The 23,767-nt window shown below is 38.0% G+C and overlaps 1 protein-coding gene across 15 annotated transcripts in view; it reads right to left on the minus strand.

Moving 5' to 3' along the window:
- PKP4 (plakophilin 4) overlaps positions 1–23,767 on the minus strand; it is a 248,764-nt gene that overhangs the window by 88,846 nt on the left and 136,151 nt on the right. The gene's annotated exons all lie outside the window — the stretch shown is intronic.

The raw sequence follows: 23,767 nt of genomic DNA on the forward strand, positions 1-23,767 counted from the left end.
CCTCCCTCTCTCCCTCTAGCCATCTATTTCAAAAAAAATTTCACCAACTTTTATTGAATGTCTACAACATGTCTCAGAGCACTGTGGCCACGGATGACTCCATTCCATTCCCTTTCACTTCTCATCTGAATATGCCAAGAACCTCCTCTGCAGTGTGAAGACATTTTGAAATACAAGAATGGGATCATCCATGACAACTATGTTTCAGTGGGAAGATGCATTCACAATTTCTAACAACTTAATTATCAACAACCTTCTAGAATGAAATCCATTCATAAGTTTAGGACTGTTTGGTTAGATAGCAAACTACAGTTAAAACCAAAATCATCAGCAAATTAATAAATCAAGGCAATTCATTTTAATGAGGAAAAAAATCTTAGTTTTAAGAAAGATACCATGCCTTCATCACAGTATGGATGAGAAAATGCAATAAATCACTATAAAATTTCGTGCACTTAAGAAATTACGTATTTTTTTCATTCACAGACACAAAGGAGCCCAAAATACCTTTGTTGAATATTTATTGCAGTCTTTCAGTTCAGTTCAGTTGCTCAGTTGTATCCAACTCTTTGAGATCCCATGGATTGTAGCGCACTAGGCCTCCCTGTCCATTACCAACTCCCAGAGCTTGCTCAAACTCATGTCCATCAAGTCGGTGATGCCATCCAACCATCTCATCCTTTGTCGTCCCCTTCTCCTCCTGCCTTCAATCTTTCCCAGCATCAGAGTCTTCAAATGAGTCAGTTCTTTGCATCAGGTGGCCAAAGTACTGGAGCATCAGCTTCAGCATCAGTCCTTCCAATGAATACCCAGGACTGATCTCCTTTAGGATGGACTGCTTGGATCTCCTTGCAGTCCAAGGGAGTCTCAAGAGCCTTCTCCAACACCACAATTCAAAAGCATCAATTCTTCAGTGCTCAGTCTTCTTTATGGTCCAGTTCTCACATCCATACATGACGACTGGAAAAACCATAACTTTGACTAGACTGACCTTTGTTGGTAAAGTAATGTCTGCTTTTTAATATGCTATCTAGGTTGGTCATCGCTTTCCTTCCAAGGAGCAAGCATCTTTTAATTTTGTGGCTGAAGTCACCATCTGTTGTGATTTTGGAGCCCAAGAAACTAAAGTCTCTCACTGTTTGCATTGTTTCCCCATCTATTTTCCATGAAGTGATGGGACTGGATGCCATGATCTTAGTTTTCAGAATGTTGAGTTTTAAGTCAGCTTTTTAATTCTCCTCTTTGCCTTCATCAAGACGCTCTTTAGTTTCTCTTTGCTTTCTGCCATCAGGGTGGTGTCATTTGCATATCTGAGATTATTGATATTTCTCCCGGCAAACTTGATTCCAGCTTGTGCTTCATCCAGCCTGGCATTCCTCATGATGTACTCTGCATATAAGTTAAATAAGCAGGGTGACAATCTACAGCCTTGACGTAGTCCTTTCCCAATTTGGAACCAGTCCGTTGTTCCTTGTCTGGTTCTAACTGTTGCTTCTTGACCCGAATAAAGATTTTTCAGGAGGCAGGTAGTCCACGAGATTCTCCAGGCAAGAATGCTGAAGTGGGTTGCCATGTCCCCCTCACAGGATCTTCACAACCCAGGGATCGAACCCAGGTCTCCTCCATTGCAGGCGCATTCTTTACCATGTAAGCCACCAGAGAAGCCCATAGCTATCTTTGAAACCCCCTTGTTGTGATATTTGCCTATGTTATGAGTGAGAAAACCAGCCGCTCACAGCCCCTTGCAGCCAGAGAGCCGTCAGTGACAGGGTCTAGAAGGCTGGTCAGTGTGAGAGGGGTGCGGCAGGGACCAGCAGTGGGGGGCCCACAGTGGCAGTGGACACTGTTCCCATATTCCCCAACTCAGAAGCTGGCTCTCTGGCCTTCCCGGAGATTCTGAAAATTGACAGCTAACAGCTTCTGACAAGTTCTTTTCCAGCTTACACAGGCCAGAGAGGATTCTACTGTTTGTACCTGAAGGTTCTGACTGATGTTTTATGACTGAGACCAAATATAAATGGCCCGCTGAAAAGAGCTAAAACCTCACTCCTTAACTCTTGACCTGTATTTCCAACTGCATACTGGATAGAATACATTTTGTACTTGATACACTGAAACCCTTCCACCCCCAAATAAATTCCCATCTAATCACTGCCACCTAGTCACTCACTGAAGAACACGGAGCTGCTTTACTGACGACCGACTGTCCCCACACCCCCCTCATGAACAGCTCCACAAGGGCAGGGACGTCTGCCTTGTTCACTTACAGAACCTACAACAGTTTGTGGCATACGGCTGTCACTCAGAACATACACCTTCTGAACCCACCGCTACTCCCAAGTACACAGTTCAGGCTTTCATCCTCTCATGGTCTCCTGGGTGGATCATTCTTTCAGGCTCTCTCCGAGCTGGCCTGCTTGGCTTTGATTTCTCATCCTTTCAGGCTCTCTTCCAGGCTGTTGCTACGGTGATATTTCAAACACTCAAATCTGAAATTCTCCTGATGCTAACACACAACAGATTCATACAGGATACATTTCAGGCATCTTGGTTAGTGTGGCAGAGATTCAAACATCTTCAGATGGTGCAGAAGGCCCTCCACCACCTGGTTCCTTCAAGTTTGCCCTTTCCCACACAAACCTACATTCTAGGCATTTCTAATTACTTGCAGTTTCCTCACATATCAGGCTGCTTCACACTTCTAGTACTATTTTGGGGGTAGAATGTGTAGAACACAGTCTGGAAACTCAGAATTACACAAATTTCAGAATGGTATACGTGGTACAAGGTAACAATATATATGTCATACACACCCATGGATTGGAACACTCTAGTTTACTTTCACTTTTTAATCACTTAGTAATAACAGGAATATCTTTGTAAAATGGTCAACATTAATAAGTCAGTACTCGATTTCCTCCTGGATTCTACTGTGTCTGATGTAAGCTTAAGTGGACAGTAGTAGGCAACAGTAGGAGAGGGAGGAGTGGAGAAAACTTTATGAAGCTACATAGTAACTTCATCATGTCATTTCCCTCACCTTCTCCCTGGTCTAGTTGGGGCTCTATCACTAGTGAGGTGCAGGCTACTGTCACTTTCTCATCCAAAACACACTGAATTGGGATAGAATTCAAGTTATCCCACTTTGTTTTATTTAGAAAAATGGTTAAGAAGTTTTATACTACAAACAGAGACATATATGTGCGTATGTATATGTAGAGCCCTTATTAATAGATCAAAAAGTTAAGTACAGTCAAAACTTAAGCTTCATTTGGTATTAATGGACAGGAATTACTGGAAGGAATACACTAGAAACTGTTTTACTTATGAAAAATGGTACATTGGCAGGTACCAATGTGTAGACTATATACCCTCCATGACATTCTCTCTGGTAAGCACTAATCATTCTTCAAAAATTAGCTTGATGAAAGTTGATCACTTCTTCTTTGTATTAACAATTAATCTACCTTGATTCTTGTTTTTCATATGATTGTAACTGCAATATTTGCTTATCTGTTTCCACTACCAGATTATGGCTCTCTTGAGGATAAAGATTGTGTCTTAATTCTACTTGCATCCAACCACAATTGAGTAGAATGCTAAATAAATGATAGTTGATACTAATTTTTTGAGTTGCTCATTATTAGGGCTAATCCTGTGTTATTTTAGAATTGTTTCAATCATTCTACAAAGGAATTTATGGCTTTTTTTACATCTTACAGAAAAGATGTCTACTGTAAATATTACATGAATCCATTCAACAAGTATTTGTTGATCATCTACTGAGTGCCAGACATTGTTAGAGGCTGGGATATAATGGTGAAAAGAAGCAAACAATGATCACCATTGTTAACCAGGGAAATGCAAATTAAAACCACAGTAAGATGTCACTTCATACTTGTCAGAAAGGCTATCACCAGTTCAGTTCAGTCTCTCAGTTCTGTCTGACTCTTTGCGACCCCATGAACCGCAACACATCAGGCCTCCCTGTCCATCACCAACTCCCGGAGTTTACCCAAACTCATGTCCATTGAGTCAGTGATGCCATCCAACCATCTCATCCTCTGTCGTCCCCTTCTCCTCCCGCCCTCAATCTTTCCCAGCATCAGGGTCTTTTCAAATGAGTCAGCTCTTTGCATCAGGTGGCCAAAGTACTAGAGTTTCAACTGCAACACCAGTCCTTCCAATGAAGACCCAGGACTGATCTCCTTTAGGATGAACCGGTTGGATCTCCTTGCAGTCCAAGGGACTCTCAAGAGTCTTCTCCAACACCACAGTTCAAAAGCATCAATTCTTCTGTGCTCAGCTTTCTGTATCGTCCAACTCTCACATTCACACACGACTACTGGAAAAACCATAGCCTTGACTAGACGGACCTTTTCTGGCAAAGTAATGCCTCTGCTTTCTATTATGCCCTCTAGGTTGGTCATAACCTTCCTTCTAAGGAGTAAGTGTCTTTTAATTTCATGGCTGCAGTCACCATCTGCTGTGATTTTGGAGCCCAAAAAATAAAGTCTCTCACTGTTTCCCCATCTACTTGCCATGAAGTGATGGGACTGGATGCCATGATCTTCATTTTCTGAATGCTGGGGTTTCAGCTAACTTTTTCCCTCTCCTCTTTCATTTTGATCAGGAGGCTCTTTAGTTCTTCTTTGCTTTCTGCCATAAGGTTGATGTCATCTGTGTATCTGAGGTTATTGATATTTCTCCTGGCAATCTTGATTCCAGTTTATGCTTCATCCAGCCCAGCGTTTCTCATGATGTACTCTGCATATAAGTTAAATAAGCAGGGTGACAATATACAGCCTTGATGTAATCCTTTCCCAATTTGGAACCAGTCTGTTGTTCCATGTCCAGTTCTGTTGCCTCTTAACCTGCATACAGATTTCTCAGGGAGCAAGTCAGGTGGTCTGATAGTCCCATCTCGTGAAGAATTTTTCATAGTTTGTTGTGATCCACACAGTCAAAGGCTTTGGCATAATCAATAAGGCAGAAGTAGATGTTTTTCTGGAACTCTCATGCTTTTTCTATGATCCAACAGACACTGGCGATCTGGTCTCTGGTTCCTCTGTCTTTTCTAAATCCAGCTTGAATTTCCATCTGGAAGTTCACAGTTCATGTACTATTGAAGCCTGGCTTGGAGAATTTTGAGCATTACTTTGCTAGTCTGTGAGATGAGTGCAATTATGTGGTAGTTTGAACATTCTTTATTATTGCCTTTCTTTGGGATTGGAATGAAAACTGACTTTTTCCAGCCTTGTGTCTGCTGAGGTTTCCAAATTTGCTGCATATTGAGTGTAGCACTTTCACAGCATCATCTTTTAGGCTATGAAATAGCTCAGGTGGAATTCCATCACCTCCATTAGTTTTGTTCATAGTGATGCTTCCTATGGCCCACTTGACTTTGCGTTCCAGAATGTCTGGCTCTTGGTGAGTGATCACACCATTGTGGTTATCTGGGTCATGCAGATTCTTTTTGTATAATTCTCTGCACAGGTATATTACATTGTATACCTATAACACATAATATTGTACACAACTAAACTTCAATTGTAAAAAAGTTCTGTATTTTCTGTACATGTTAACTCCTGAATTCAAGAACCACTTCATGTTCACTGAGATGAAATCTCAGTAGCTGGAATAAATTCCAAAATGCATTTTTCTCATTCTCTACCAATTCATTACTAACTGAAGTTATTCCATTAGCAAATGTGTAATATGGATACTAAATCCATTTTGAGAAAAATTTTGGCAACTCATTCTTGGTTTGTTGTAATTACCTTTGTAATTCATTGCTCTAATATTTACAAGTCTACATTTTACTTGATTCCAAGGTTTATTTCTCTCAGTTAAAAGATGAAAGGTCAGTTTGCCTTTTTATCTTAGGCAATTTACATTGAAATTACAGTAGTCATGTACAGATGTGAGAGTTGGACCATAAAAAAGGCTGAGCACTGAAGAATTGGTGCCTTCAAATGGTAGTGCTGCAGAAGACTCTTCTAAATTCCTTGAACAGTAAAGAAATCAAAACAGTGAATCTTAAAAGACATTAACCCTGAATCTTCATTGGAAGGACTGATGTTGAAGCTGAAGCTCCAAATCTTTGGCCATGTGATGCAAAGAGCTGACTCTTTGGAAAAGACCCGGATGCTGGGGAAGACTGAGGGCAGGAGGAGAAAGGGGCAACAGAAAATGAGATGGCTGGATGGCATCATTGACTCAATGGGCATGAGTTTGAGCAAACTCAGGGATAGTGAAGGACAGGGAAGCCTGGTGTGCTGCAGTCTATGGGGTTTGCAAAGAGTCGTACATGACTAAGCAACTGAACAATAACAACAAATACCTTGCTATTCTCTAGGCATTACAAATTGCTTTTTAATAAACTGCTTCAGAATCTTCTTAGATATGAAAGTGGGACTCTAGAGTCCCCAGGTAACTCCAGATTTCCTATTATGCACCTAGGATTTTCTCTGCCAGAATCCGGCAAAATAACTACTAATGATTCTCAACTTTTTGTCTCTATTTGGAGTGTTACCAGATTAAACTTAAAATAAATTCCCTTAACTGAGTAACCCAGTCTATTAATTAAATTTCTCTATTTTCACTAATTATAGGTAAATTTTCAACAATATGGCAATAACATCATACCATACTCTGAGTCTTCTAAAATTTCTATCTAGTATTGCTTTGATTCCCTTTTAATTAGTACATTTAAAACTCTGTTCAGTTCCTTTTAATGCATTGGTAAAATATTCCATTAGTTTTTTTTGTGAGTTCTTAGCTGAGTAAAGCTCATTGTGTGCTTCAGCTTTGACTGCTCTTGAATTTATGGTTGAGAAAACCACTTTTTGAAGATAATGCCTGTAGAAGTACCAGGTCTTAAAGCATTCACCATGTAAGCAGGTCAAATTTTTCCTCACCTTGACCTCAACAAGAACATCTTTGAGTTCATTTTATACTTATCATTAGTATGGTGAGAAGTGAGGTCTAGAAGCCAAAGATGGAATCAAAGGGCTCTTCTAATACCATGAAGCATCTTCTGATGTTCCAAGAACTCATACCACCTACCAGTAGGTAACTGATAGGTTTTAACTAGTATTGTTTGTCTTATGTTTGTGAAATGTACCTCACATCTCGCTTTTAGTTAGATAAGAATTAATTAGGAAATAAATACCTTACATTAAACAGAGACCTACCTTTTGTTTTCATGCCTGAACTAGAGCAGTAAGACAAAATTAAATAATACATCATGACTATTCTTCCCAAGACGGGTGTGCATAGCTATTTTTCCACTAGGCTATTTCAGTAAATTGAAGACAGGAAGACCAGTATGTAGACAATGTAGGTGAACTGCTTTGCCTGGCTGAAGCAGAGGAGGGGAGCTGGGAGGCAGACAGCTATTGCAACTCACCATTTTATTGTCCCTAAGGGGTTCTGAGGATCCTAGAATAAGAAATCATTAGCCTTTAGATAATAATGATATCTTAGCAATGATACTGCAATTTTGGGAGCCTCTTCCAAATTTACTTATTGCCTATTCACAATCAATCTCAACAAACCAAAACCAAAAGTTCTTCCTTCAAATTCATGATTTCTTTACTGTGTTATCAGACCATAGAAAATTTTCTATTGGATGGAGACTGATTTCCTTCTTCCTACCAAAGGACCACTTGATACCAGCAGTCAAAAAAACTGAAACCAGGTCTTCCCTGGTGGCTCAGTGGTAAAGAATCCATCTGCCATTGCAGCAGACACGGGTTCAATCCCTGGTGCAGGAGGACCCCATATGCTACCTGTGGAGCAACTAAGTCCATTCACCACAACTACTGAGCCCATGCTTGAGGGCCTGGGAGCTACAACTACTGAGCCTGTGTGCTGCAAAGCCTGCTCTCCCAGCGTCCCTGCTCCGCAGCAAGAGAAGCCACCACAACGAGAGGCCCGCATACCGCAACCAAAAGTAGCCTCCACTCGCTACAACTAGAGAAAAGCCTACACAGCAACCAAGACCCAGCACAGCCAAAAATAAATAAATAAGATTATATTCAAAAAAGAAAAGTGAAACCATGACAACATGCCCTTACTTGTAGTTTATTACTATTTTTATGTGTTACGGTTTTAAATTGCCTCTGAAAATGGTATATGCCTATAATTTAAACTAAGCAAGGAATAAAAATATGAGACAGGGCAAAGGATTTCTTATCATAATTATCTGTATGTCTGAGGGTAACACTGAGGATTAAAAAGAAAAGGCACTGGAATTAAAAATGATATCCTTCACATAGGATACAGCTGCTCCTGACCCCTGAGTTCCCTTCCGTGCCTGGTGATGGATTCTGCCCAGCAACCTGCACGCACAGGTCATCATCACCTGGGTGACCAACTGAAGGAGCAAGCAAGATGGCTGCGGGAAGGCAGGCATGATGCTTCATGGAATACGGGAAGGGTCAAAGGCTTATAGTCTGACCCATATTCTCCCTCCTGCTCAGTGACACTTCACCTAAAAAAACTGGCCTTGCTCTCAGAACGTGCTTTTAAAATGTCAGTCTTCAAAAGATCATGAGGAACAGTAAGGGGTGGGATAAAAGTGCAGTCCTGTTTTCCACAGGCTGCTCATGAGTTTTGAGTAAAATGCACAACTCAACATTGGGGTGAACGTTTTTGATCTCATACTGGCTCTATGTAGTTCTCACCCTTGTTTACTCAATTCTTTCTTCTACTCTTCTCTCATGCCACTTCACCATATTTTGGACCCTTATAACACCTATCTGAAATACATTCCAGGAAAGGGCAAGATAAAAAATAAATAATATTACAGTGAGTCTCTGAAAGAGAAAATTATGTACACGATGCACAGCAAAAACACATTAAAGGAACAGGAAATATCAGATTAGCCATTTAAACAATTCAAGTAACTTTCATGGGGACTAAAGGTGAACACACATTTTAGAAGATAAATATTCTTTGACAAAAGCATTTTGTGTTAGTACTCTGAATCTATGAATAAAAGATCCAGAGGACCACAGGGGAAGGGGAAGATCAAAAAGAATGTAGTACTAGACAAAAATGAGACAAATAGTTCCCTCTGGTATCTCCATAAATTATACAGGAAGCATGACTTCTGGTTAAGCCCATCCCACAACAAGTGTTTCTATCATAAAAGCAGAAATCAGAATAGAAAGGTTTTCTAACATTTCAGCTGGCATTTGAAAGAAAGAAAGAAACTGAGACGAAAATAGTAAAATGACTAAACACAACACCAAACTCTCTTTCCTAAGTATTCTGCCATAATGTTAGTCAGCTAGTTAGTTAAGTCGCTCAGTCGTGTCCGACTCTCTGCGACCCCGTGGACTGTAGCCCACCACGTTCCTCAGTCCATGGGATTCTCCAGGCAAGAATACTGGACTGGGTTGCCATTTCCTTCTCCAGGGGATCTTCCCGACTCAGGGATCAAACCCAGGTCTCCCGCATTGCAGGCGGACGCTTTAACCTCTGAGCCACCAGGAAAGCCCATAAAATGACTAAACACAACACCAAACTCTCTTTCCTAAGTATTCTGCCATAATGTAGGATGCTATTAATATTTAGGCAAAGGGTCAAGCCTCAGAATAGATGAGCTGCTGTGAATTATTTGTGTTGAGGTCTACAAAATGTTACTGTCTCCCTCATTTGTGTTCTTTCAAATTCTTCCAAAGGCAAAGAAACAGAAAGGGAAAAGATTTTTCAAAATTTAAGATTCAAAAAAAAGGCACACACAAATAAACTCTTTTAGAAAAACGTAAGACATTTCAAATTTTACATTTCAAAATAAAGCTGGCACTGGTATGGAACAGAGGAAGGGTCCTGTTTTTACTCCTTGCTCTACAGGAGGTAGAGCACATAGTTAATGTGGACTAAGGTGTAGAGACTTGTAGTAAGAGATCTACTGGCTGGCATCCCAAACCCTTAAAATTCCTCATTATAAAGCCTATAATTTCATTTTGAATATTATTTAGGATATAAAATACTTTGAAAAGCCTATACAAAAATTCACTTAAAAGTAACTTTAAGATATCATAAACCTAAATGTCTTATTAAACATGTACTGACCATTCTATTTATCCTGTTCTGGCATTCAAAAGAAAATGATATATTCACATAAATTCTTTGATCTCATGTACAGACATCATCAAATTTAGCATGTGTCTAAAGAATGATACTCACTTTCTAGCCACTGATTACCCAGAAGATTTTAATTAATTTTTTTTTTAACCAGTAAAGTTTCTTAAATGTCTGAGGAAACTTTTATTTTCATTAAGAGTGTAAAAATACATAATATAACAGCATTTTCAGCCCTAAATTCATGGACAAGCACCATAAATAGCTGTTGAGTCCTGAAGGAGGAAGAAATTCACATGTGGGGTAGAGTACAGGCCCTGCATCATCAATAACTGCCCAGGAAGCAGAATGGACACATAAGGATACAATCAACATCTGGCAGAGCATATCCCTCATAGCACAGTTGGTAAAGAATCTGCCTGCAATGCAGGAGACCCCTGTTCGATTTCCTGGGTTGGGAATATCAGCTGGAGAAGGGATAGGCTACCCACTCCAGTATTCTTGGGCTTCCCTTGTGGCTCAGCTGGTAAAGAATCTGCCCACAATGCAGGAGACCTGGGTTCGATCCCTGGGTTGGGAAGATCCCCTGGAGAAGATACCCACTCCAGTATTCTGGTCTGGAGAATTCCATGAACTATATAGTCCATGGGGTCGCAAAGAGGCGGACACAACTGAGTGACTTTCATTCATGCTAGGTTTCTAGGTAGTAAGACTTAGGAGCCTAGAAAAGTGGTTCTAGAATGCTTTAAACTTCCCTGAAAGCTCTCACGGATCCCTAATTTGTCCCACATTCCCTTACATAATTACCCTGTTTCCTTCTCTTATTATCCCCCAACATAAGTGTGCAGGGTTTCCAAACTACTGAATGGGGGAATAAAATAGGGGAAAAAAAAGCCTGTTAGAAGGGATGAGAAGGAATGACTATAATGACAATGGAAAGTAAAGTCCTTTCAAACCAGAATTCTTGACATATAATGGGTGAGCCAAAAACACTGCTCAGGCACCCTCCATGGCAAATGGACAAGTGGCTGGACATGACTGTTAAATTCCTAGTTTTAATATCCAGCATTCTTCTTTTAAGAAATATGAATTAAAAGAGGAAAGTGAAAGAGGAAGCAGTTGGTCTGTTTTATCTTTCTTTCTCCTCTTTGCTCCCTCTCCCATTCACTGCCACAATGAGCCAATGTGACTGATGGAAAACATATTACAGAGTATGGTGGGACATACTGTGCTGATGCCTAACCTAATTTAATTTAAATAAGTATTCTTCATTTAAACTATTAAAGAAAGCATCCATCACTCAGATTTTGAGAAATATGACCATTCTAGCTTTATAAAAATGAAAAAAGTTTTAACCATAATTTTAGTCAATGTGCCACAACGGAGACCCAGTGCAGTCAAATAAATAAATATTTTTAAAAAAGAAAAGAAAATTAAGAGTTGGATTACTAAACATTTAAGCTTTTTGTTATACAACATTTAAAACACATATATACATGTATATATAAAAGAAAACAGTATAATGAAGCCTCTACAGATTCATCACCCAGCTTCAACAAATAAAAGGGAACATGTGATCAACACTTTTCACCTATTCCCTTACCCACTATTTTCTCTGCATTACTAGGTTACTTTGAACCAAGTCTCAGATATCTTATTACTTTAGATGTATCTTTAAATATAGACTTTTTATAAGATTTCTCTTTGATGTGAACCATTTTCCAGAAAGTCTTTATTCAAACAATATTGCTTCTGTCTTATGTTTTGGTTTTCTGGCCATGAGACACGTGGGACCTTAGCACCATGATCAGGGATCAAACTCATACCCCCTGCCTTGGAAGGTGAAATCTTAAGCATTGGACCACCAGAGAAGTCCTTAAATACAGAGACTTTAAAAAAGATCATAACCACAATAACATTATCATACCTAAAAAATAACCAGTAAAATTCTTCACATCAACAAATATCTAGTCAATGTATTCAAAGTCCCTGTTTGAATTAAAAAAAAAAACAGTTGTTTGAACCAACACCAAATCAAGGTCTACACATTGTATTTGGTTGCTATGTCTCTAAAAATCTTTCATGCAAAATTTCGCCCTCTCTCTTACTTTTTCTTTTTTTCCTGTTTCAACTGATTTCATTTGCTCTGCAAAATTCCTGACAGACTGGATCTAACTAACACACCAGCACAGTGTCACTTACTCTGTTTCTCTGTCTCCAATTTCCTATGAATTGGTACTTAAATCCAGATAACTGAGAAATCTGAGGGCAAGAATATGTCATAGGTAATGGTATGCACTTCTCATTGCCTCTCATCAGAAGGCCAAAAGTTCTGTGTTCTGCTTTGTAAAACATAAAATCAATGAGCTCAGGTGCTGTCAGCCATCCATTTATTGTCAAGTTTCTCATCAATTTTCAGTTAATGATTTTAGCCAGTCACTGATGATCATTGATGAAGATACGTTATTTTGTTAGTGGCTGCAAAAAAAACTCACCCAAGATTTTAACTTTTAGACTTTAATGTACTACTCTAGTCAATAGTAGTGTCTACCTTTGTATTTATGTTCATAAGGAATACAAAAATGCTTTACTTACTACTTCTAAATAAGTCTTTACTGAAAAGTATTTTGCTAATGCTGCTCAGGAAATAGATATAAATCTGTATTTTGTACTTCCAAAACACCAGTTCTTAGATGATGGTTGATAATTTTGCTTGACTTTTCTCTGTGGCTCAATTAGCCTCCTTATTGATAATGTAACTAAAGCTGGGTATAGATCAACCTTTAACTGATGTATTCTGAAGCAGAAACAACAGATCATAAGATCCTAGCATAACTGGCTGCTATTTTTCTTTGAAAAAAAAAAAAATAAAAGGCTAGAAGAAATAAACATACATGCACACCCTAAAGACATTCTTCCCTGGCCTCTAGCAATCCAATAATGCAAAACAATGCTGTATCTAAACTATCTGAAAGTGGTTAAAATGTGTAATTGTTTAATGTAAAATTTTTTTAGCTATGAAAATCTGTAGCCCACAGGCCTTCTTTCTCTTCGGTTTCAGAGTGGTTTTCTCCCTAGTTAATTGGAGAGTAACACAACAGCAGAGCAGAGAAATCTATGCAAGAAACAGATTAGATTGATTTGTTATTAAATAGATTGTGAGGCCTCAGGGAGGAGAGCTCTAATAACAATTTAGTCACTGCAAAGTCTGGCAAACCTGTCAGTTGTTTCTCCCAGCCCTTGGCAGACATGCCATGTTCATTTTTATGGCAAGATGATTAATTGCTGAAAATGCACTAATGAATGGCTCTCACTTTTAGGCGGATAATCACATTTCCAATTGCCTTTTCTATACATCATTGGCTACAGTGTATACAGTAGTTCTCTGAAGGACTAAGGAAACATCACATGACACACATCAGTCTTTCTCTGCTGTGTCTTTAACCTGCCAAATGGTAATAAGAATGTGAACTTAAATACCAACCTTCCTTTAGCTCATCATGGAGAGTAAAAGGATTAGATGAAAGCATGGTAAACTGCCCCCCTCCCCGCCAAATGAATTGCAGAGAGTACATTAGTGGCAACTTTTCTCAAGATTGTTTTACAGAATCTTTGAAATAATATCTACATGACTTCTTGTAACATGCCTATGACCAACCAAGAATAGAAATTAGCAGCCAATCCAAAATTTCTGTGAAGGAGAGACAAAACAGTGGTAGTAACTAATTCTTGACAGCATGGTGGAGAAACAAAGAGAATAACATTATCTTTAAGAGAAAATATCTTAATGTTAAAAAATCAGGCTAACATTATTATAATTGTATGTTATTACAATAATCATAAAAACCAAAGCAAACAAAAACAAACTAAAACAGAAACCCTTGAACAATAAGCAGATAATGAGTACAAAACATTAACTAGCAAAAATGTTTACTATATCATAGGTGCTCAATGGCTGCTGTTCTCTTTCCTCTAATATAATTACAAGGAAGTAATTTCACCTAAAGATATGAGAATCAAAAACACCAAAGTAAGGCCTCCCTGGAAAGAGACAGGGCAATGTGATCTGATCAACACAGCACTCTTCAAAAATTAAAAATAATATAACATAGACATACATTTCATGCTTCTAAGCTGCTTTCTCATCTGGCTAATTAATTACACACAATGGTCCCTCCTAGTAGAGTGGAAATTCCAGGCTTCTGTATTTTGTATCTCTGGGATAAAGCCAAGGTATACTATTTATTGAATGAATTTACAGAAGACATCATAAACATTTGCAAAAAAAAACAAATGCAATCACTAAAGGAAATATAGAAGCAGAAAGGAATGTCAGTATCATCTGTTTGGGTAGATTTGGAGAATTTGGGATCCATTTTTATATATCACATATAGAGGATGGTTTCTCCTACATACTTGTCATAACACTAAAAATTTATATTCTAAAAATAGATTAATAAGGTATTCTTTGTGTTGTGGTGTACCAAGGCCTATACTATTTTAGATGTATATCCTAGAGTTATTCCAGCTCAATAAGACTAATGATAGAAACGAAAAGAATAAACCAAATTCCTCATTAGAAAAATAGGCAAAGGATATGAATAGAAGGGGAAATGCAAATATATCAAAAGGATGTGAAAAGATACTTAACCCTACCAGCCATCAAGAAAATGCAAAGTAAAATGAGAAAACATTAGACTGGGCATGTCTACTATCAAATGTTGGCTAAAAAAGAAAAAAAAAAAGAGAGAGAAAGAGAGGGAACCTGGAACTTTTTCACATACTGCTCGAGAGGGTGCAATTGTTGTGGTAACCTGAGAAAGCAATTTAGCAAGATCTAGAAAAATGGAAAACATGCATTCATTATGTACCAAGTATTCTACTTCTTTTTTTTTTTTTTCTTTTCTCAGCTGGAAGTTTTATTTCTTTTTTTTTTTGCAATTTTTTCTTTCTTTCTTTCTTTTTTTTTTATTAGTTGGAGGCTAATTACTTCACAACATTTCAGTGGGTTTTGATAAGAATCAGCCATAGATTTACATGTATTCCCCATCCCGATCCCCTCTCCCACCTCCCTCTCCACCCGATTCCTCTGGGTCTTCCCAGTGCACCAGGCCCGAGCACTTGTCTCATGCATCCCACCTGGGCTGGTGATCTGTTTCACCATAGATAATATACATGCTGTTCTTTTGAAACATCCCACCCTCACCTTCTCCTACAGAGTTCAAAAGTCTGTTCTGTATTTCTGTATCTCTTTTTCTGTTTTGCATATAGGGTTATCGTTACCATCTTTCTAGATTCCATATATATGTGTTAGTATGTTGTAATGTTCTTTATCTTTCTGGCTTACTTCACTCTGTATAATGGGCTCCAGTTTCATCCATCTCATTAGGACTGATTCAAATGAATTCTTTTTAACGGCTGAGTAATATTCCATGGTGTATATGTACCACAGCTTCCTTATCCATTCATCTGCTGATGGGCATCTAGGTTGCTTCCATGTCCTGGCTATTATAAACAGTGCTGCGATGAACATTGGGGTGCATGTGTCTCTTTCAGATCTGGTTTCCTCAGTGTGTATGCCCAGAAGTGGGATTGCTGGGTCATATGGCAGTTCTATTTCCAGTTTTTTAAGAAATCTCCACACTGTTTTCCATAGCGGCTGTACTAGTTTGCATTCCCACAAGTATTCTACTTCTAATGATGCCTTTTCTAGAACCTCATATATGTAAAACATGAGATATGTCTCCAAATGTTCACTACTGCATTACTGAAAATACTTAAAGGTGTAACATAAATGTTCTTCAATAGGGGAATGGAGAGTTTAATATCCTGTGACATAAATAAATAACAGCAGTTAAATAAACTAGATCTACACATATCAATATGAATAGATCTCAAACACCGAGTAATCAAGATGAATGACATACAGAGTATATCATGTGTATGTCACCAAAAAGCACACAAAACACAGGCCACGGACGTATATGATGAATATATATTATACAAAAGTACACAGAGTAAGACTGTATCTTAGTTAATACCTACTGGGAAGGGAGAATGGGACAAAGAGGTCTTGAATTTTATGTTTAGTATATTTTTTATATAAAAAGCCACAATGATGAATTAGCAATGCTTTTCAATTCTGGAATGTACCTGAACTTTTGTTATATCATTCTCTGTAATTTTTAGTATTTTTCACATCTCTCAAGGTAAAGATTAAAAAATGCAAAATAAGTGATAAGAAAATATAGAATTAAAGTGATTATTATATTAATTCCTAAAAGGCAGTAAATCTTTCCAAAAAGCATCCTGATATACACTATATGGCTATTTAAATAACTTTATAATTAATCAATATATACACATGGTTTTAAAAAAACCTAATGACTAAGAGTGGGGGCTAGTAATATAATTCTTGTATTGATTCAATAATTCATCACTGTTACCTATTTTAGGAATTGTAATTATAGAAATGAACTATGAAAAATTACAGAAAATGAAATGATGTTATTTTAATGAAATTAGTTCTTTAATATATAATTAAATAATGGCATGGTACCTATATTTTAGATGCATGGGCTTCTGAATTTCAAAAAGTATTTTCCTCTTCATTAATTAGGAAAGTTGATACACCTGGGCTGCTTCTGTATTTAACCAAATGTATTAAAAGTCTTAATCTGAAACTTTGATGCCAACTATAAACTTGATCTCTTTTTGTGGCTCCTTCTAACCATATCACCAACTTAACATTTTAAAATGCTCAGTTTAAGCAGTAACTAATTCATTTTGAAATATTTATTCACTATGATTACAGCATTTTGTTGTTTAATGTTTCAGGTCCATAAAAGATTCTAATATTTATGATACTATTACTTGGCTTAAAATCCCAATTCTATATGGCCACGTTTCTTAGATTAAAATAGGTTATCTTAAGGGAATAGTGGTTGAAGTACCTTGAGCTCATGCCCTACATGCTACGCTAAGTCACTTCAGTTGTGCCTGACTCTGTGACCCTATGGACAGCAGCCTACCAGGCTCCTCTGTCCACGGGATTCTCTAGGCAAGAATACTGGAGTGGGTTGCCATTTCCTTCTCCACATTCCCTACATAAGACTTAGTTTATGGAGTTTAATTCAAATGTAGAGAGATAGTTGCCACTTGGATCAGTATATTCCAGATGAAACTGGCTTGTGATCGCAATGGCATTGTGAAGTATCAATTAAAACGCCTCTTGAAAGAACTGTGCTTGAGTAATTTGCTCCAGGAAAGGACTTATATAGAGCTGTAGTCAGCCACAATCTCATTTGTATCTTTCAGATGCGTTACTTTTACTGTGTTAACACAGGAGAGTTGAATCATAAACATACACTGTTACTAAATTTGTTCAGAAGAGCATCCATTTATTAAATATTCACTATAGCAATCCCAAAGAGGGTTTCTGATAATTACATTCAAATATCAAATAGTTTACTCTTCATTTAGTCAGAATTTTAAGTCTACATAGACAGCTTTTATTTGTTTGACTGTTAAGAGTCACCAGTGACCAAACACAAGGCGAAGAAAGGAAATACGGTGAACTATTTGCTGATTGATGAACGTCAGAGAACTCCCAAACAGCTTACATACTATACACATAAAACTAACTCAGCTAACTCAGCAACATACAACGGTTTACCCTAACAGAACAAAGGAGAGAGAAAAGCAGACAAGTCCTTTGGAGGGAGTAGAAGAGGCTCAGATAGAGCCTTAGATAGAGAGGCTCAGAGGGGAATCTTGACTACTCTCTGTATCTCTCCCTGATGCCAAAGTAAGAATGCCTGGACCAGAACCCTTAGGATGTTCTCCTCCTAAAACCTGAGACATAGCATTATTCTCAGTTGCTAAAAAGCCTGGAAACAATAAAAAAAAAACAACAACCCATTAGGTGATAAAAGAATAAACAAAATGTAGTCTATCCATGCTGTTGTTCAGTCACTAAGTCGTGTCTGACTCTTTGCAACCTCAAGGACAGCATGTCAGGCTTCCCTGTCTTTCACTATCTCCCTGAGTTTGCTCAAACTCATGTCCATTGAGTTGATGATGCCATCCAACCATATCATTCCTCTGTCACCCGCTTCTCCTCTTGCCCTCAATCTTTTCCAGCATAAGATTCTTTCCCAAAGAGTTGGCTCTTTGCATCAGGTGGGCAAAGTACTGGAACTTCAGCTTCAGCATCAGTCCTTCCAATGAATAATCAGGACTGATTTCCTTTAGGATTGATTGGCTTGCTCTCCTTACTGTCCAAGGGACTCTCAAGAGTCTTCTCCAGCATCACAGTTCAAAAGCATCAATTCTGCAGTGCTTAGCCTTCTTTACAGTCCAACTCTCACATCCAGCCTCAACTACTGGAAAAATCATAGCTTTGACTATATGGACCTTTGTTGGCAAAGCGATGTCTCTGCTTTTAAACACACTGTCCAGGTTTGTCATAGCTTTTCTATCAAGGGGCAAGCATCTTTTAATTTTGTGGCTGTAGTCATCATCCACAGTGATTTTGGAACCCAAGAAAATAAAATCTGTCACTGTTTCCATTTTTTCTCCATCTGTTTGCCATGAAGTGATGGGAACTGAATATTCATTGGAAGGACTGATGCTGAAGATGAAACTCCAATACTTGGGTCACCTGATGTGAAGAACCAACTCATTGGAAAAGACCCTGATGCTGGGAATGACTGAAGGCGGGAGGAGAAGGGGATGACAGAGGATGAGATGGTTGGATGGCATCACCGACATGATGCACATGAGTTTGAGTAGGCTCTGGGAGTTGGTGATAGACAGGGAAGCCTGGCGTGCTGCAGTCCATGGGGTCGCAAAGAGTCGGACACAACAGAGCGACTGAACTAAACTGAACTGATGGGACCTGATGCCATGATTTTGGTTTTTGAATGTTGAGTTTTAAGCCAGCTTTTTCACTCTCCTCTTTCACCTTCATCAGGAGGCTCTTAGGTTCCTCTTCACTTTCTGCCAATAAAGAGGTATCATCTGTTATTTCTGTATCTGAGGCTGTTGATATCTCTCTTGGCAATCTTGATTCTAGCTTGTGAGTCATCCAGCCCAGCATTTTGCATGATATACTCTGTATAGAAGTTAAAAAAGCAAGGTGACACATACAGCTTTAACGTACTCTTTTCCCAATTTTGAACCAGTTTGTTTTCCTATGTCAGGTTCTAACTGCTGCTTCTTGACCTGTATATAGGTTTCTCAGAAAGACAGGTAATGTGATCTGGTATTCCCATTTCTTAAAGCATTTTCCAGTTTGTTGTGATTCATATAGTCAAAGGCTTTAGTATAGTCAATAAAGCAGAAGTTGATGTTTCTTTTTGGAATTTCCTTGCTTTTTCTATGATCCATCAGATGTTGGCAAGTTGATCTCTGGTTCCTCTGCCTTTTCTAAATCCAGCTTGTAATCCATATATGTACATATGGTATAGCCATATAGTGAAATATTATTTGGAGATAAAAAGGGATAAAGAACTGATATTTAAAACATGGATGAATCTTGAAATTACCATGGTAAGTGAAAGAAGCCAGTTACAAAAGGCTATTTATCATATGATGTCACATATAGGAAACATCCAGAATAGGCAAACCCATAGAGACAGAAAATAGATTATTGGTTCCTAGGGGTAGGGGGAAGGAAAAATAGGGAAGGAGTGTTAATGAGTGTGTGTGTGTAAGTTGCTCAGTCACATCTGATTCTTTGGGATCCCATGGACTGTAGCCTGCCAGGCTTCTGTCCATAGGCTTCGCCAGGCAAGAATCCCAGAGTGGGTTGCCATTCCCTTCTCCAGGGGATCTTCCCAACCCAGGGATCGAACCTGTATGTCCCACATTGCAGGCATATTCTTTACCATTGAGTCACTAGGGGAGTGTGCTAATGGGTAGCAGGTTCCTTTTCAGAATGGTGAAAATGTTCTTAAATTAGACAGTGGTGATGACTGCACAGCTCTGTGAATATACTAAAAATTACTGAAGGTGTTCATACACTTAAAAGTATCAAGTTTATGATATGTGAAATATATCTCAATAAAATTACTATTACAAAAATCCAGGTTTTGGCTGGTAAGAGTACTGAAGGTCAAAGGGACAAAATTTTATCAAGCATCTTCCTCAAGTGGTACGTTAAATAAGTAATAAGCTGTCAAAGCATAAGCATTCAGTCTTTTCAAAGACTTTCCATTTGAGGAAGTATATTTCACAATGACTTAAAAATATTTGCTGAAGAAAAGACCTGACCCAAGAAAGAGCCTTTTCTGCGACTGTCAGCCCTAAGGCATTTTTAGAATTTTTAATAGTATCAATAGAAGCCTGATGGGCACTAGCAGATGATCCTATAAAGTATTTAAAAAAAAAAAAAAAGCCTGAATGGCAGTGGGGAATCAAATCTTGTCATTAAAAAATAACAGAGTCCTTTTCTTAAATGGTGATAAGAAGACTATTTGTCAAGATTGTATGACCTTTCTGAAACCATAAAGAATTCTACTCTAGCAAAGCTTTAACTAACTCAAAAGGGAGAGAGAATCTTAGGATGAGAGGGAAGTTTTTTAATTTCAATAATGCCACCCATTTCCCCCCTCATTCAGTTGATAGATATGGACAGGAGTTTTTTCAGGGTCTAGAGTACTTCCCAACACCAATGGCAGTCAGTTAAAGGACAGAGAATGCAAAGGAGCCAACTGCATCCAACTGGCATAAACAAATTTTAAAACAATGTGCAAAAAAAAAAATAAATAAAATCAAAGCAACAATTTTAAACTAAGCTTTAATTTTAAAAGTTGTCATTAGTATTTTCCACAATTAATAAAATATGCACTTTTTAACTAAGTCTTTTTGACTTCAGTATAAATGAAAATTTAGTGCTTCATCTTAAGAAGCAGGCAAGTTATGATTTACTTTAGAAAATATGTGGAACCAACATGTCCCAAAGAAATAAACTTTCTCCTTTATCAAGAAGTAAATGAGAAGTGAAATTTCCGTTTCTGGGCATTGCTAAGATTCTAAGCCTGATATTAGAAATAGTTTTGTAATTGTGTACTATAAAATCTCAGGGATAATTTCTTGAATTGTGAGATCATATTTATATTTACTGACTTTTCATTTTGAACTATACTTTCTTCTCCTTCCACAGTTTTGTTACCCAGCAAGCCGACAACTAGTATAATTTCTCTGCTTGGATGAAACATGCAATACAGACCATAACTTAACACTGGAAGGCTGGATGTACCTTGCAGTAGTTCCCCTGGCCAAGTCCTCTACTCACTGAGTGCAGCTTGCCATGGGAAGGCTGTAGTCATCTCTAACCACTGCTAAATTAGCATCCTTTGGGTGCAGCTCCAAGCACTTGTCTCCCTGAGAACTCCTCAGGCTGGTGGGAGCCACTGAAACTCAGAAGTGGCATATCAAAGTGGGGCTCTGGCAACAAGACACAAAGTTAGCTGGAGGGAACTATCTTAAACTTAATTTTTCTTGAAGAGAATGAAATGCAGGAAATTTTTAGAAGTGGATGCCTAACTTTTGGAGGGTTAACATTTTATATATTGATCATGATATGATGGTGGTTATACAATTAAACGATAAATTGCCAAAACCCATAAAACCATATGCTACCAAGGGTAAATTTTACTGTAAGTTAATTACACACTTCAGTAAACTTGATCTAAAATAAAGTGGTTATCTCTGAATGGTAGAATTTAGAATTTTTCTCTTTATATTTTCTTGAACTTTACAAATTGGCTAAGTAACTCCACAGTCAGTTAAAAAGAATGGAGCTTTGGACACCCTTGTCCCCTTCTACGCCCTTGGAAGTATATGTAGGCAGAGTAAGTCTAAGTTCCCTTGCTAAACCGGCTGAGGTGAGAAAAACACCCCACTGATGATACTGCAAAGAGAAAAAGAATAAATCCTACATTCATGAAAATTTGGATTTGCAGGTTGTTGCTCAGCCCATGGGAAGCAGGAATTTTAAAGGGCATTATTTTCCTGTGAGGTGCTTGTGCTATGAGATTCTCCTGAGATGAGCTGTACATACCTTAGCATTCCCTGAGGACCATTTCTGTTGCTAAGGCATGAGCATCATGCACCCGCACAGTGATCTGCAACATGGACCTCTTACACCTTGGAACCCAAGGCCACCCATGACTCTAAGAGGCTCTGCAAACAGAACATCACCATGGCAGGCTGCCTGTGTGGAAGACCTGAAATTGACCCCTCCATCTACATATGCTGAATATCATTCCCCAACCAAACTGGAGTGACAGGATTGATCTCTTGGAGAATTACTTTAGCTGAGCATTACTTTAGCTAAGTTGCTTCCCTATCCATTCATACACTCTTTAGTGACCAAAGGGAGAACCCTATGAGCCTGATACTGTATTGTAACTCAGACAGAAAATACTAGGCATGCTGCCTGCCTCATTATGCAGAGGTCTAATAGTGACACACAAGAGAATACTCTCAAGTCTCAGCCCCAGGAACAGTAAATCCTCCTGAGTAACCTGGTTTGTGTTTATCTTCCAGACACTCTAAATCATATAATTCATTGATGTTTCTTTCTTTAGCCTGGCAACCAGGACAGAGTCAAAGTGGCTCTCTACTTTGAGCCAGTGCATGGTATACTAATAAGACACATTTTGTATACTATTTTAACCTTTGCTTCATCTTATTTTCCTAATTTTTATCTTTGCCCTAATTCCCTCATCCACTGTTGGTTTTTGAACTTTCCAAATGTGTCAAATACATAGAGAGGTAAAATATTTAGTAGTACATAGATTACTACATTGTACTCACTACAAATGCAGAAATAAACAGATTCCACAGCCTACTTTCTATAAGGTGAAATGTTGGATACGTAGATAACTGTAGTATATGCAAAACAAATGTGGAAAATTGGTATCTTCTCTATTAACTGATTCCAAGGCCCACTTTAAATGAGGAAAAAAATTAAATATATAAATAACTATATTATACTCAGTATAAATGCAGAAAAGGTATAATTTGCTTACTATTCATAGCCTATCATTAATCAGGTGAAATATTAAAATAGATAACTGTTAAATACACAGGTAACTATAGCATACTTGGTGCAAAGGCAGAAAGTCTCCAACTTCTCTATTAACTAACCCCATATCTCCCCTTCAAGATTTCTCAATTTGCAGTGATTATTTTTGGTCTGAAATATCATCTTCAGATACAGTCACCATTAATTCTGGATTAAGGATGATTGTATATTGATATTGCTGATGTTACTACTAGTGTTACTAATGTTTTTTTGTAGTAAATAAAACAAATGAAAAATCATATTGGAAATGGGAATTTTTATTATTACCTTGTTTAGAAGACTACTACTTCCAAACAGTCATTAATAGAAAACCTAGCAATCATCGATAATCATTAATAGTTTTCTAATGTTCTCAGCAAGGCAGATTGCAAGAGAACTGCCAAAGGCAACTGTCTATCTCACTTTTTAGGACACTTCCTAAATAACCACATGCAAAGGTCCAGTTTCCCTACTATAAAATGGAGACACCTCATGGCAGGGTCAAAAATTCATCTTTGGTACTACAAGTGTGAAGAAACCAAATCGCTGGTCTTTCTAGCCATGTGGGAGAGGGCTCCACAGTATATTATTTAATAC

Source organism: Cervus elaphus, chromosome 33 (assembly GCF_910594005.1).
Source record: "Cervus elaphus chromosome 33, mCerEla1.1, whole genome shotgun sequence".
Lineage (NCBI taxonomy): Eukaryota > Metazoa > Chordata > Mammalia > Artiodactyla > Cervidae > Cervus > Cervus elaphus.